Consider the following 11188-nt stretch of genomic DNA (forward strand, 5'->3'; position numbering starts at 1 on the left):
CTTAACCTAACTGTGGCTGTACCAGATTATCGCTTAACCTAACTGTGGCTGTACCAGATTATCGCTTAACCTAACTGTGGCTGTACCAGATCATCGCTTAACCTAACTGTGGCTGTACCAGATCATCGCTTAACCTAACTGTGGCTGTACCAGATTATCGCTTAACCTAACTCAATTTGTCCCTTAACCTAACTCAATTTGTCCCTTAACCTAACTCAAGTTGTCCCTTAACCTAACTCAAGTTGTCCCTTAACCTAACTCAAGTTGTCCCTTAACCTAACTCAAGTTGTCCCTTAACCTAACTCAAGTTGTCCCTTAACCTAACTCAAGTTGTCCCTTAACCTAACTCAAGTTGTCCCTTAACCTAACTCAAGTTGTCCCTTAACCTAACTCAAGTTGTCCCTTAACCTAACTCAAGTTGTCCCTTAACCTAACTCAAGTTGTCCCTTAACCTAACTCAAGTTGTCCCTTAACCTAACTCAAGTTGTCCCTTAACCTAACTCAAGTTGTCCCTTAACCTAACTCAAGTTGTCCCTTAACCTAACTCAAGTTGTCCCTTAACCTAACTCAAGTTGTCCCTTAACCTAACCCACGTTGTCCCTTAACCTAACCCACGTTGTCCCTTAACCTAACCCACGTTGTCCCTTAACCTAACCCACGTTGTCCCTTAACCTAACCCACGTTGTCCCTTAACCTAACCCACGTTGTCCCTTAACCTAACCCACGTTGTCCCTTAACCTAACCCACGTTGTCCCTTAACCTAACCCACGTTGTCCCTTAACCTAACCCACGTTGTCCCTTAACCTAACCCACGTTGTCCCTTAACCTAACCCACGTTGTCCCTTAACCTAACCCACGTTGTCCCTTAACCTAACCCACGTTGTCCCTTAACCTAACCCACGTTGTCCCTTAACCTAACCCACGTTGTCCCTTTGCCTAACATAGTTCACTGCTCGGAATCTCTGGTGTCGTTGTTATCCTCATGTAGATGTCTTGCGAGTGTTGCTTACTTTCCACATATTCCCGCTATCCACTGTCAATTGTACTGCAATAGGACTATATCGGCCCCCCCCCCCTCTGTCCCCCTCTTTGTGTCTCTGTCCTCTCAAGCTGGTCGGTCTGGCGTGTGAGTGTTAAATGAGCCTCGCAGCTGTTCAGTTGCATTCAGATGTCGACGCCCTCAGTGTACGTCGTGGTATGGTCTGTGTCCATTGTCCGCTGATGTCGTACGCGTAACCCACACGCTGTACCGATCATCGGTAGTTACGTACAGAGTGAAGTAGTGTGATACGTGTGACTGTACGCTGGCTGTGCCCAACGGTGTCGAATCTCGATTTCCATATGTTGTGCTCGATGCTACTTGTCTCGTCTCCCAATAACAGCTAGGTTGCACTGTGGTACGCCGTAGAGGCGTGTGGGAGGAACGTACGAACGCATTGTATGTCACCCTGGGTCGCTGGGGGTGGTGGTGCGGTGAGTCAGGTCAGGTCAGGTCAGGTCAGGTCAGCGTGAGCCGTCTGATGTAGTGACGCGTGTATTCCGACTTTGTCGTATTGCCTCACACAAAGTGCTACCCTGGTGGACCGCGTTCCATATCTGGGACATGCCGCAGATGCCGGTTGACAGTGGATCGCGGAAGGGACATCGCATACTTGCGCGGGCCACCTTCCACGTGTTCTCTTCTGCACATGTCGCAGTGTGTATGTGGTCTGATGTAGCGTGTCGTGACACATGACATCCTGGCATGCAAGAATTGTTGAATTCGCAAATGTAGGTGGACATCTACGTTTACTGCCCAAGATACGCAAATGAACTGGAAATCCGTTGTTGAGCGGTTGTTCACGCTGGAGGTGAATCTGTGATGGCGACGATCGGTACAGCTATTAACCGGTTGTTTCAGCGGTACCCGCCACATCCACACACGTGACTAGGCCCATGTGGGTATGAAGCGATACGCGGCGGTGGCTTGGTGGGACTGTTCCCGGCCGGTGAAGGGGGGCCGCCCGGCGTGTTGGCCGCGCGCTGCGTGGGCGCACGCGCAACAGCCGGCTGGTGGGGGGCGCCGAGTGGCAGGAGCGCCAGCCGACGGGCCCGGCAGGCGGCGCAGCTACGCTGCGGCGCACCCTGCACGCGGCGCCTGGCGGCCAAAGTTGGTTCAGCCGAGCCCGGTGCGAAGCGCGGTGGACATCTGCAGTGTGCTGGTCTGATTGAGGACTGTGTGCGTTGAGGATGCGCCGCCGCCTGGCACTCGGCGCCGCGACGCCGTCTGCTGCTCGGTCGCCCCAGCGGTTCTCGCAGGTGGTTTGTATCGCAGTTGTGCGGACGTGTTGGCGCGTGCGCTGTGCTGGGAGAGTTCGCTTCTGCACCCAAGTGGGGCTTTGCCCTTGTGTGGCGCTGGCGTTGGAGCTGCCGGTCACCATAGGTGGCGCGTGTTGTCTCCCGCCGGCAATGCCACGACAGCACGCTCCCGGGCCTCTGTCGGCAGCGGCAAGCTCAGTTGGGAGCAAGGGTGTTCGCACTAAAACCGTCTACTCGCCTAACTCCGGGCGATTGCGCCTCTCTCGAAACCGACCAAGTACCTAGGACGGCGCTGCGCGCCGCCGGGACCTGAGAGGGTTTCGAGGTGTATCGTGCAGGGGAGCTCGGCCTCCTCCTGTTTGCAGAATAATTGAGCGGACGCTTGCGTGTTCGCGCGGGCCCCCGGGACACACTCCCGGGCGGCCGGCTGCTCAAATCTAGTTGACGCAGCTCCCTGGTTGATCCTGCCAGTAGTCATATGCTTGTCTCAAAGATTAAGCCATGCATGTCTCAGTACAAGCCGCATTAAGGTGAAACCGCGAATGGCTCATTAAATCAGTTATGGTTCCTTAGATCGTACCCACGTTACTTGGATAACTGTGGTAATTCTAGAGCTAATACATGCAAACAGAGTCCCGATACACCAGAAACGAGTGATTCGAGTGCGCCAACGCGAGCTTCCGTGATGTCTGAACCCGCTCCTCAGGACGAGTCGGGACAGGCAACTGAGGAAAACGTTCTACAAAGACACACGAGAATATCATTGCTCCTCGAGCAACATATTAAAAATGGTAAAATTAGTCAAGCGGCTCTGACTATAATCAAAAATGAACTGGCGGCGTGGGCTATCGCAAACGCCAAGCTTGAGGGCCGAGTGGAAGAACTGACAAAAGAAAATGAGAGACTAAGGAAACAACCCGGAAAGACCTGGGCGGCGGTGGTCGCACAAGCGCCACCAAAACCGCAGACTACAAAGGATACCATTGCAAAAGTTACTAAAAGATCTGACACAACGGTATTCCTAAGAACCCTACCAGGCCAAGACACTAGCGTAAAAAGAATACAGGAATTGCTTACGACAACTATCAATCCAGCTAAAGACAAAATTAAAATAAATAAGGTAAAACCCAGCAGAAACTCTGTCATTGTTGAAGTAGCTTCAGAAGAAGACAAAGAGAAACTGTTAAATAATGCAAAACTAAACTCGGTGGTCAAATGCGAGCCACCGAGGAAAAGAAACCCATTGGTCATCTTGTATGATGTACCAACAGTCATGACGAATGAAGAACTGCAAAAATCTATAAAGGCTCAAAATTTTGATGATATGACAGAAGAAGAATTTAAAGCAAACTTCAATTTGAGATTCAAAACCGGGCCTCGGGACCGTGATGTGGTCCATCACGTTGCCGAGGTCTCCGCTCACATGTGGAAAAGAATTACAGCAATGGGCAGACTATATGTCGGCTTTCACGCCATTAACACACGCGACTTTCTGGTCGTACCGCGTTGCCACAATTGTGGAGATCTCGACCACGTTTTGAGGCACTGTACCAGGGGGTCGGCCTGCTCGAAATGTGGCGAGGATGGCCACGTCAGGAAGGACTGTAGGGCTGCGGCGGTTTGTATCCCCTGCAAGAGACGGGGTAAAAAGCCCTGTGGTACCACGGGACGTAGCTGCCCCACCTACAGACTTCTGGAACAAAGGCTCATTTCAAGAATAGACTATGGCTGATCAAACCAAAGCCAACAGGATGCCCAAAAGGAAATCCCCTAGCAAAAGGAGGAGGGATGCCCTGAGGGCGAGTGCTTTCAAGCTTTTCTTGAGGCTGCACATGGGCACCACAGCCAGAACCGTAGATAAAAGCACTCAAACCGACTCTACCACTACGGATAGAGGGACACAAACGATGCCTCTGGCAGTCACGCTCCCCTCCTCCCCAAGCAGGGAAACAAGGCCGACAAAAGACCTACGGCAACGGCATCCTGTACCAGAGACGGTGGCAGTCTCAGCAGAATTAAATATAACAACAAAACAACCAGTTCAAGAAAATAAAATAACTAGTTCAAGTGAACCAGATGCAATAAAAGATCCTGTAGTGAGACTGCCACCTGTCGATCCAGTCAGAGTCTATCCAAACCTGGAACTCACCATGCAACTGGCGAGGCTGGAGCAGCCGACTACCCTGACCACTGCCTTGAGACATGTGGTTCGGGTGGGACATGAATATGGACAGAGAGTCACCTTCTCGGTAATGGAGGCTGTGGACAGAATTCAACTCAAGTCAGTGAATCTCCCCACTGACTTCGGAGCCCTGCGTGACCTACTAAAGAAAGTCTTTGACAGACGTGGAGAAAAATTCGACCTGAATGAAATTTATCGACAAGCTGTTCTGGCAAATGGACGTATCACATTCGACTGGAACAAAACATGGCCTCATGACAGGATTCACACATACACTCCATAGACAACTACATGACGAAAATCACCATTGGCCAACTAAACACCCATAACAGCAGACTTGTCATGCAGGAGTTGCGAAGGGAAGTGGGGGAGAGGAGACTGGATGTGGTCTGCCTGCAGGAGCCGTACTCCCTAAACGGGAAGATTGCTTTCACAGCTGCGACCTGGCAAGTCGTCTGCAGAGGTGAAGACCCAAAAGCGGCAATTATTATCACTAACAAACTGATAAGGGCTACAGTTCTAACGCAGTTCACAACCAGCCACTGCAACGTCGTGGAGCTGCAATCTCCAGCAGGAGCTATTATTATGATCAACACATACTTTCAATATGGTGATGATATTGAAAGACACCTAGCTCATCTCACCACAGCTATCACGGCGTTGCGGGGGCGGAAAACATTTGTGACTGCCGATATGAATGCCAAATCCCCCTTATGGTACAGTGGCACCAGGGATCCCAATGGAGAGAAGGCAGAAGAAGCCATCATGGCCTTGCAGCTTGTAGTGGCTAACAAGCCAGGCAACCCTCCGACCTATGCGGCGGGAGGGGGCCAAGGCACAAACATCGACGTGACCCTGGCTACGCCAAACGCAGCATACCTAATCCAGCAATGGAAAGTAGTTGAGAATGCCACTACAAGTGACCACAATCTTATTACTTTCAACATAGGAGATGGCGAGAGCCGCTGGGCCATGGGGTGGGAAATACAATACAATTACAATAGAGCCGACTGGGAGAGACTTGCTGGGGAGTGCGACATTCCTCCGATATCAGAAGGTGACGACCACAGACACTTTGACGTTGACAACAGAGCCGAAGAACTGGTCTCAGTAATAACTCGAGCAGTCAAGGCAGCCGTACCTACTAGGAGGAGGGCCATGGCGGCCTCTCCATCACCATGGTCTGCTGAACTAGAGGAGATGCGCCGGTCGGTCAGAAGGCTCAGGAGGCACTACCAGCGCAGTGTCGTCTGGCAAGAAAGACAAAGATGGCTGCAGCTTTACCGGGAAGCCAAAGATAACTTCCAAAAACAGCTACGGGAAGTTAGAACAAAAAGTTGGGAACACTTTGTTCTGAACCAACTAGCATTAGACCCATGGGGAGTTCCCTACAGGCTTGTCCGGGAAAAGATCCGTTCTCCGATGGAGCTTTCAACCGTCAGGCATGGGGACCGGATGACGGGGTCTTGGCAGGAAACTGCTGAGGTCCTTCTCCACTCCCTGTTGCCTGATGATACAGCGGATGAGACAGATGAACAACGGCAGCTGCGGGAGAATAACAACAATGCGTATGAAAATGATATGGCAGTCTACCCATTCTCAGAAGAAGAGGTAGCTGGCCACATAAATTCCCTGAAGAGAGGAAAAGCTCCTGGGCCAGACGGTATTGTGGCGGAAGTGGTGCAATTCCTGGCCCCCCAGATAGTCGCCCCTCTAACTCATTTATATAACGAATGCCTCAAGCAGAAAAAGTTCCCTCGAATATGGAAGAGGGCAAATGTGGTAATTATAAAGAAAGGGGCTGACAAAGACCCAGCAGAAACCAAATCTTATAGACCTATCTGCCTGCTTGATCTGCTTGGGAAGATTCTGGAGAGACTTCTGGCTGATAGACTGGCGGCACACCGAGTGCTGTGCGGAATGAGCAACAGGCAGTTTGGCTTCAGGTCTGGACGATCGGCATCTGATGCAATCGCCCTGGCGGCCGAGGTCTGCGGCTCTACCCCGTACAAGTACGTTGTTGGCATCATGGTGGATATAAGTGGCGCCTTCGACAACCTGTGGTGGCCTTCGCTCTTCTCCTGCTTAAGGGAGAAGGAGTGTCCAGGGCCGCTATATGGCTGTCTGAGGAGCTATTGTGAAGATCGGGAGGTCTGGCTATCATCTGCTAGCACAAGAGTAAGGAAAACTATCACCAAGGGATGTCCCCAGGGTTCCGTACTGGGTCCGCTGTTCTGGGACATCCACATGGAACCCTTACTAGATACATTACAACAAAGCGACGAAGTGCTGGAGGTGATAGCCTACGCAGATGATCTCCTCCTACTGGTCGGCGGCCGTAGCCGAGAGGACATAGAGCCTAAGATCGAGAGAGCAATAAACACACTCCAACTGTGGTGCCGCAAGACAAAAATGACAATTTCACCGGCCAAGTCTACCTATCTTCTTCTAAAGGGACAATTAGCTCGTAACCCAACTGTTAGGATAGATGGATCACCAGTTCTCCGGCGACGTGAGACACGCTATCTAGGTATCATCATTGATGAAAGGTGGACTTTCAGTAGACACATTGAAACCGTAACTCAAAGAGCTTTACAGGTACTCAACAACCTCATCTCCATTGGGCATAAGCGGTTTCATCTTCCACCACATCTCATCAAACTCTATCATAACAGTATACTAACATCCATAGTGGGTTACGGATCTGGAGTCTGGGCACACAGGCTCACGAGGGTGGTGCCCGCCATGACAGTGAGGAGAGTGCAGAGAAATATGATCCTGAGATCAGTGGGGGCATACAGAACTACACCGGGAGGAGCCCTGTTAGTTATTATGGGGCTTTGCCCCCTGGATATCAAAATTCGGGAGCAGGCCGCTTGGTACTGGACTAAAAAGGGGAATTTGGAAAAAACCGAGGAAATTCTGGGCAGCAGGACAGAAAATAAAGTAGAAATTAGGAAAAAAGGGGAGCTGCTATGGCAACTTTCGTGGGAAACCGAAGAAACAGGGCGTCGTACCTTTGAGCTCCTACCAGATGTTAGGGAAAGGATGGAAATGTCACATTTCGATCCATCCCGGGGACTCATCCACTTCCTCACTGGGCATGGACCGTACTCGACATATCTATGTCGATTTGGTAAAAAGGCGACACCTGCGTGTGACTGTGGTGTTCCGGAGGGTACTCCTGACCATGTAGTCTACGAGTGCCCCCTTTTCAATGATGTGGCCTCAGTACTGCGGGACCAACTACCACATAACGACACTTTTAGACTAATCAGACATCGCGACACTTTCGACATCATAAACAAACTGGCTAACGCGGTATCTCAGAAAGTCCTAAAGGACTACCTGAAAGACCTATAGTAGCACAAAAAGAGATAACCCAGGACACAGATAGAGTATGATACCCTACTCCCAAACCGCCTGGGCGCGGAAAGGCCGACTTCCTCAGTCTGAATCCGCCGCGCCACAGGATTCTGGGGGGGTGGGGTGCAGCCTTACCAAACCAGACAACGCACCGGACTTGACATTAGGATAAGTTTAGTTGTAGGACTTAGTTTTTAGATTTTATTATTAGTAACCTGCAGCGATCACCATCTCGGCCTGCCCAGTGTCAGGGGCACGCTCATTGGGGTTAGCTCAATGAGCAAGGCTTTACAGTAGGTTTATATAAATTAGCTGACACAACTGTAACGCTGTAGGATTAGTAACTAGTCTAAAGATAAAATGTTTGTAGTAGACTAACAATAATGTTGCCCATTGCTTACTGTTCACTTATATACTAACTAGTTACTACATAGAACTTAGAATTAGCTGCTAATTACCCTTGTATAACTAACTTGGCCCACTAATCAAATAAGGCAGTGGGCTAGATGTAAAATTAACATTGTTTATGGAAATAAAGAATTTTTTTTTTAAAAAAAAAAAAAAAAAAAAAAAAAAAAAAAAAAAACAGAGTCCCGACCAGAGATGGAAGGGACGCTTTTATTAGATCAAAACCAATCGGATTGGCTTGTCTGGTCCGTTTGCCTTGGTGACTCTGAATAACTTTGGGCTGATCGCACGGTCCTCGTACCGGCGACGCATCTTTCAAATGTCTGCCTTATCAACTGTCGATGGTAGGTTCTGCGCCTACCATGGTTGTAACGGGTAACGGGGAATCAGGGTTCGATTCCGGAGAGGGAGCCTGAGAAACGGCTACCACATCCAAGGAAGGCAGCAGGCGCGCAAATTACCCACTCCCGGCACGGGGAGGTAGTGACGAAAAATAACGATACGGGACTCATCCGAGGCCCCGTAATCGGAATGAGTACACTTTAAATCCTTTAACGAGTATCTATTGGAGGGCAAGTCTGGTGCCAGCAGCCGCGGTAATTCCAGCTCCAATAGCGTATATTAAAGTTGTTGCGGTTAAAAAGCTCGTAGTTGGATTTGTGTCCCACGCTGTTGGTTCACCGCCCGTCGGTGTTTAACTGGCATGTATCGTGGGACGTCCTGCCGGTGGGGCGAGCCGAAGGGGTGCTTTCGCGTCCCGAGGCGGACCCCGTTTAAATCCTACCAGGGTGCTCTTTGTTGAGTGTCTCGGTGGGCCGGCACGTTTACTTTGAACAAATTAGAGTGCTTAAAGCAGGCAAGCCCGCCTGAATACTGTGTGCATGGAATAATGGAATAGGACCTCGGTTCTATTTTGTTGGTTTTCGGAACCCGAGGTAATGATTAATAGGGACAGGCGGGGGCATTCGTATTGCGACGTTAGAGGTGAAATTCTTGGATCGTCGCAAGACGAACAGAAGCGAAAGCATTTGCCAAGTATGTTTTCATTAATCAAGAACGAAAGTTAGAGGTTCGAAGGCGATCAGATACCGCCCTAGTTCTAACCATAAACGATGCCAGCCAGCGATCCGCCGCAGTTCCTCCGATGACTCGGCGGGCAGCCTCCGGGAAACCAAAGCTTTTGGGTTCCGGGGGAAGTATGGTTGCAAAGCTGAAACTTAAAGGAATTGACGGAAGGGCACCACCAGGAGTGGAGCCTGCGGCTTAATTTGACTCAACACGGGAAACCTCACCAGGCCCGGACACCGGAAGGATTGACAGATTGATAGCTCTTTCTTGATTCGGTGGGTGGTGGTGCATGGCCGTTCTTAGTTGGTGGAGCGATTTGTCTGGTTAATTCCGATAACGAACGAGACTCTAGCCTGCTAACTAGTCGCGTGACATCCTTCGTGCTGTCAGCGATTACTTTTCTTCTTAGAGGGACAGGCGGCTTCTAGCCGCACGAGATTGAGCAATAACAGGTCTGTGATGCCCTTAGATGTTCTGGGCCGCACGCGCGCTACACTGAAGGAATCAGCGTGTCTTCCTAGGCCGAAAGGTCGGGGTAACCCGCTGAACCTCCTTCGTGCTAGGGATTGGGGCTTGCAATTGTTCCCCATGAACGAGGAATTCCCAGTAAGCGCGAGTCATAAGCTCGCGTTGATTACGTCCCTGCCCTTTGTACACACCGCCCGTCGCTACTACCGATTGAATGATTTAGTGAGGTCTTCGGACTGGTACGCGGCATCGACTCTGTCGTTGCCGATGCTACCGGAAAGATGACCAAACTTGATCATTTAGAGGAAGTAAAAGTCGTAACAAGGTTTCCGTAGGTGAACCTGCGGAAGGATCATTACCGACTAGACTGCATGTCTTTCGATGTGCGTGTCGTGTCGCGCAACACGCTACCTGTACGGCAGTGGCCGTGCGCCGCGTGCGGAACCACGCGTGCCTCTCAAAACTAGCGGAAGTGTTGTTGTTGTTGTGTGGTACGAGCGCTGAAGCTCTGGAGCGGCTGGCCTGCGGTACCTGGCGCCTGGCGCCGGTTTTGAATGACGTTCGCCCGAGTGCCTGTCCGCTCCGGTGTGGAGCCGTACGACGCCCATCGGCTGTGAGGCCGTTGGACACAAAAAAATAGTGGAACAGGGGCCGTCAGACGCCTCAGTCCCGCAAATGCTACTGTCTTGAAAGAGACAGTGGGAGACTGAAAAGGAAAAGATCACCCAGGACGGTGGATCACTCGGCTCGTGGGTCGATGAAGAACGCAGCAAATTGCGCGTCGACATGTGAACTGCAGGACACATGAACATCGACGTTTCGAACGCACATTGCGGTCCATGGATTCCGTTCCCGGGCCACGTCTGGCTGAGGGTCGGCTACGTATACTGAAGCGCGCGGCGTTTGTCCCGCTTCGGAGACGTGGGAGTGTCGTGGTCGCCTGTGTGGCCGGCCGCGTCTCCTTAAACGTGCGATGCGCGCCCGTCGCCTGGCGGTTCGCATACCGGTACTTTCTCGGTAGCGTGCACAGCCGGCTGGCGGTGTGGCGTGCGACACCTCGTACAACGACCTCAGAGCAGGCGAGACTACCCGCTGAATTTAAGCATATTACTAAGCGGAGGAAAAGAAACTAACAAGGATTCCCCCAGTAGCGGCGAGCGAACAGGGAAGAGTCCAGCACCGAACCCCGCAGGCTGCCGCCTGTCGTGGCATGTGGTGTTTGGGAGGGTCCACTACCCCGACGCCTCGCGCCGAGCCCAAGTCCAACTTGAATGAGGCCACGGCCCGTAGAGGGTGCCAGGCCCGTAGCGGCCGGTGCGAGCGTCGGCGGGACCTCTCCTTCGAGTCGGGTTGCTTGAGAGTGCAGCTCCAAGTGGGTGGTAAACTCCATCTGAGACT

General features: G+C 51.4%; 1 non-coding gene across 1 annotated transcript; it reads left to right on the top strand.

The window, feature by feature from the left end:
- Positions 1-10512: 10512 nt before the first annotated feature.
- On the top strand, positions 10513-10667 carry LOC126325665 (5.8S ribosomal RNA). The gene has a single exon (XR_007560262.1). It is a non-coding gene; the product is annotated as a 5.8S ribosomal RNA (ribosomal RNA).
- Positions 10668-11188: the final 521 nt, after the last annotated feature.

Source organism: Schistocerca gregaria, unplaced genomic scaffold (assembly GCF_023897955.1).
Source record: "Schistocerca gregaria isolate iqSchGreg1 unplaced genomic scaffold, iqSchGreg1.2 ptg000932l, whole genome shotgun sequence".
NCBI lineage: Eukaryota > Metazoa > Arthropoda > Insecta > Orthoptera > Acrididae > Schistocerca > Schistocerca gregaria.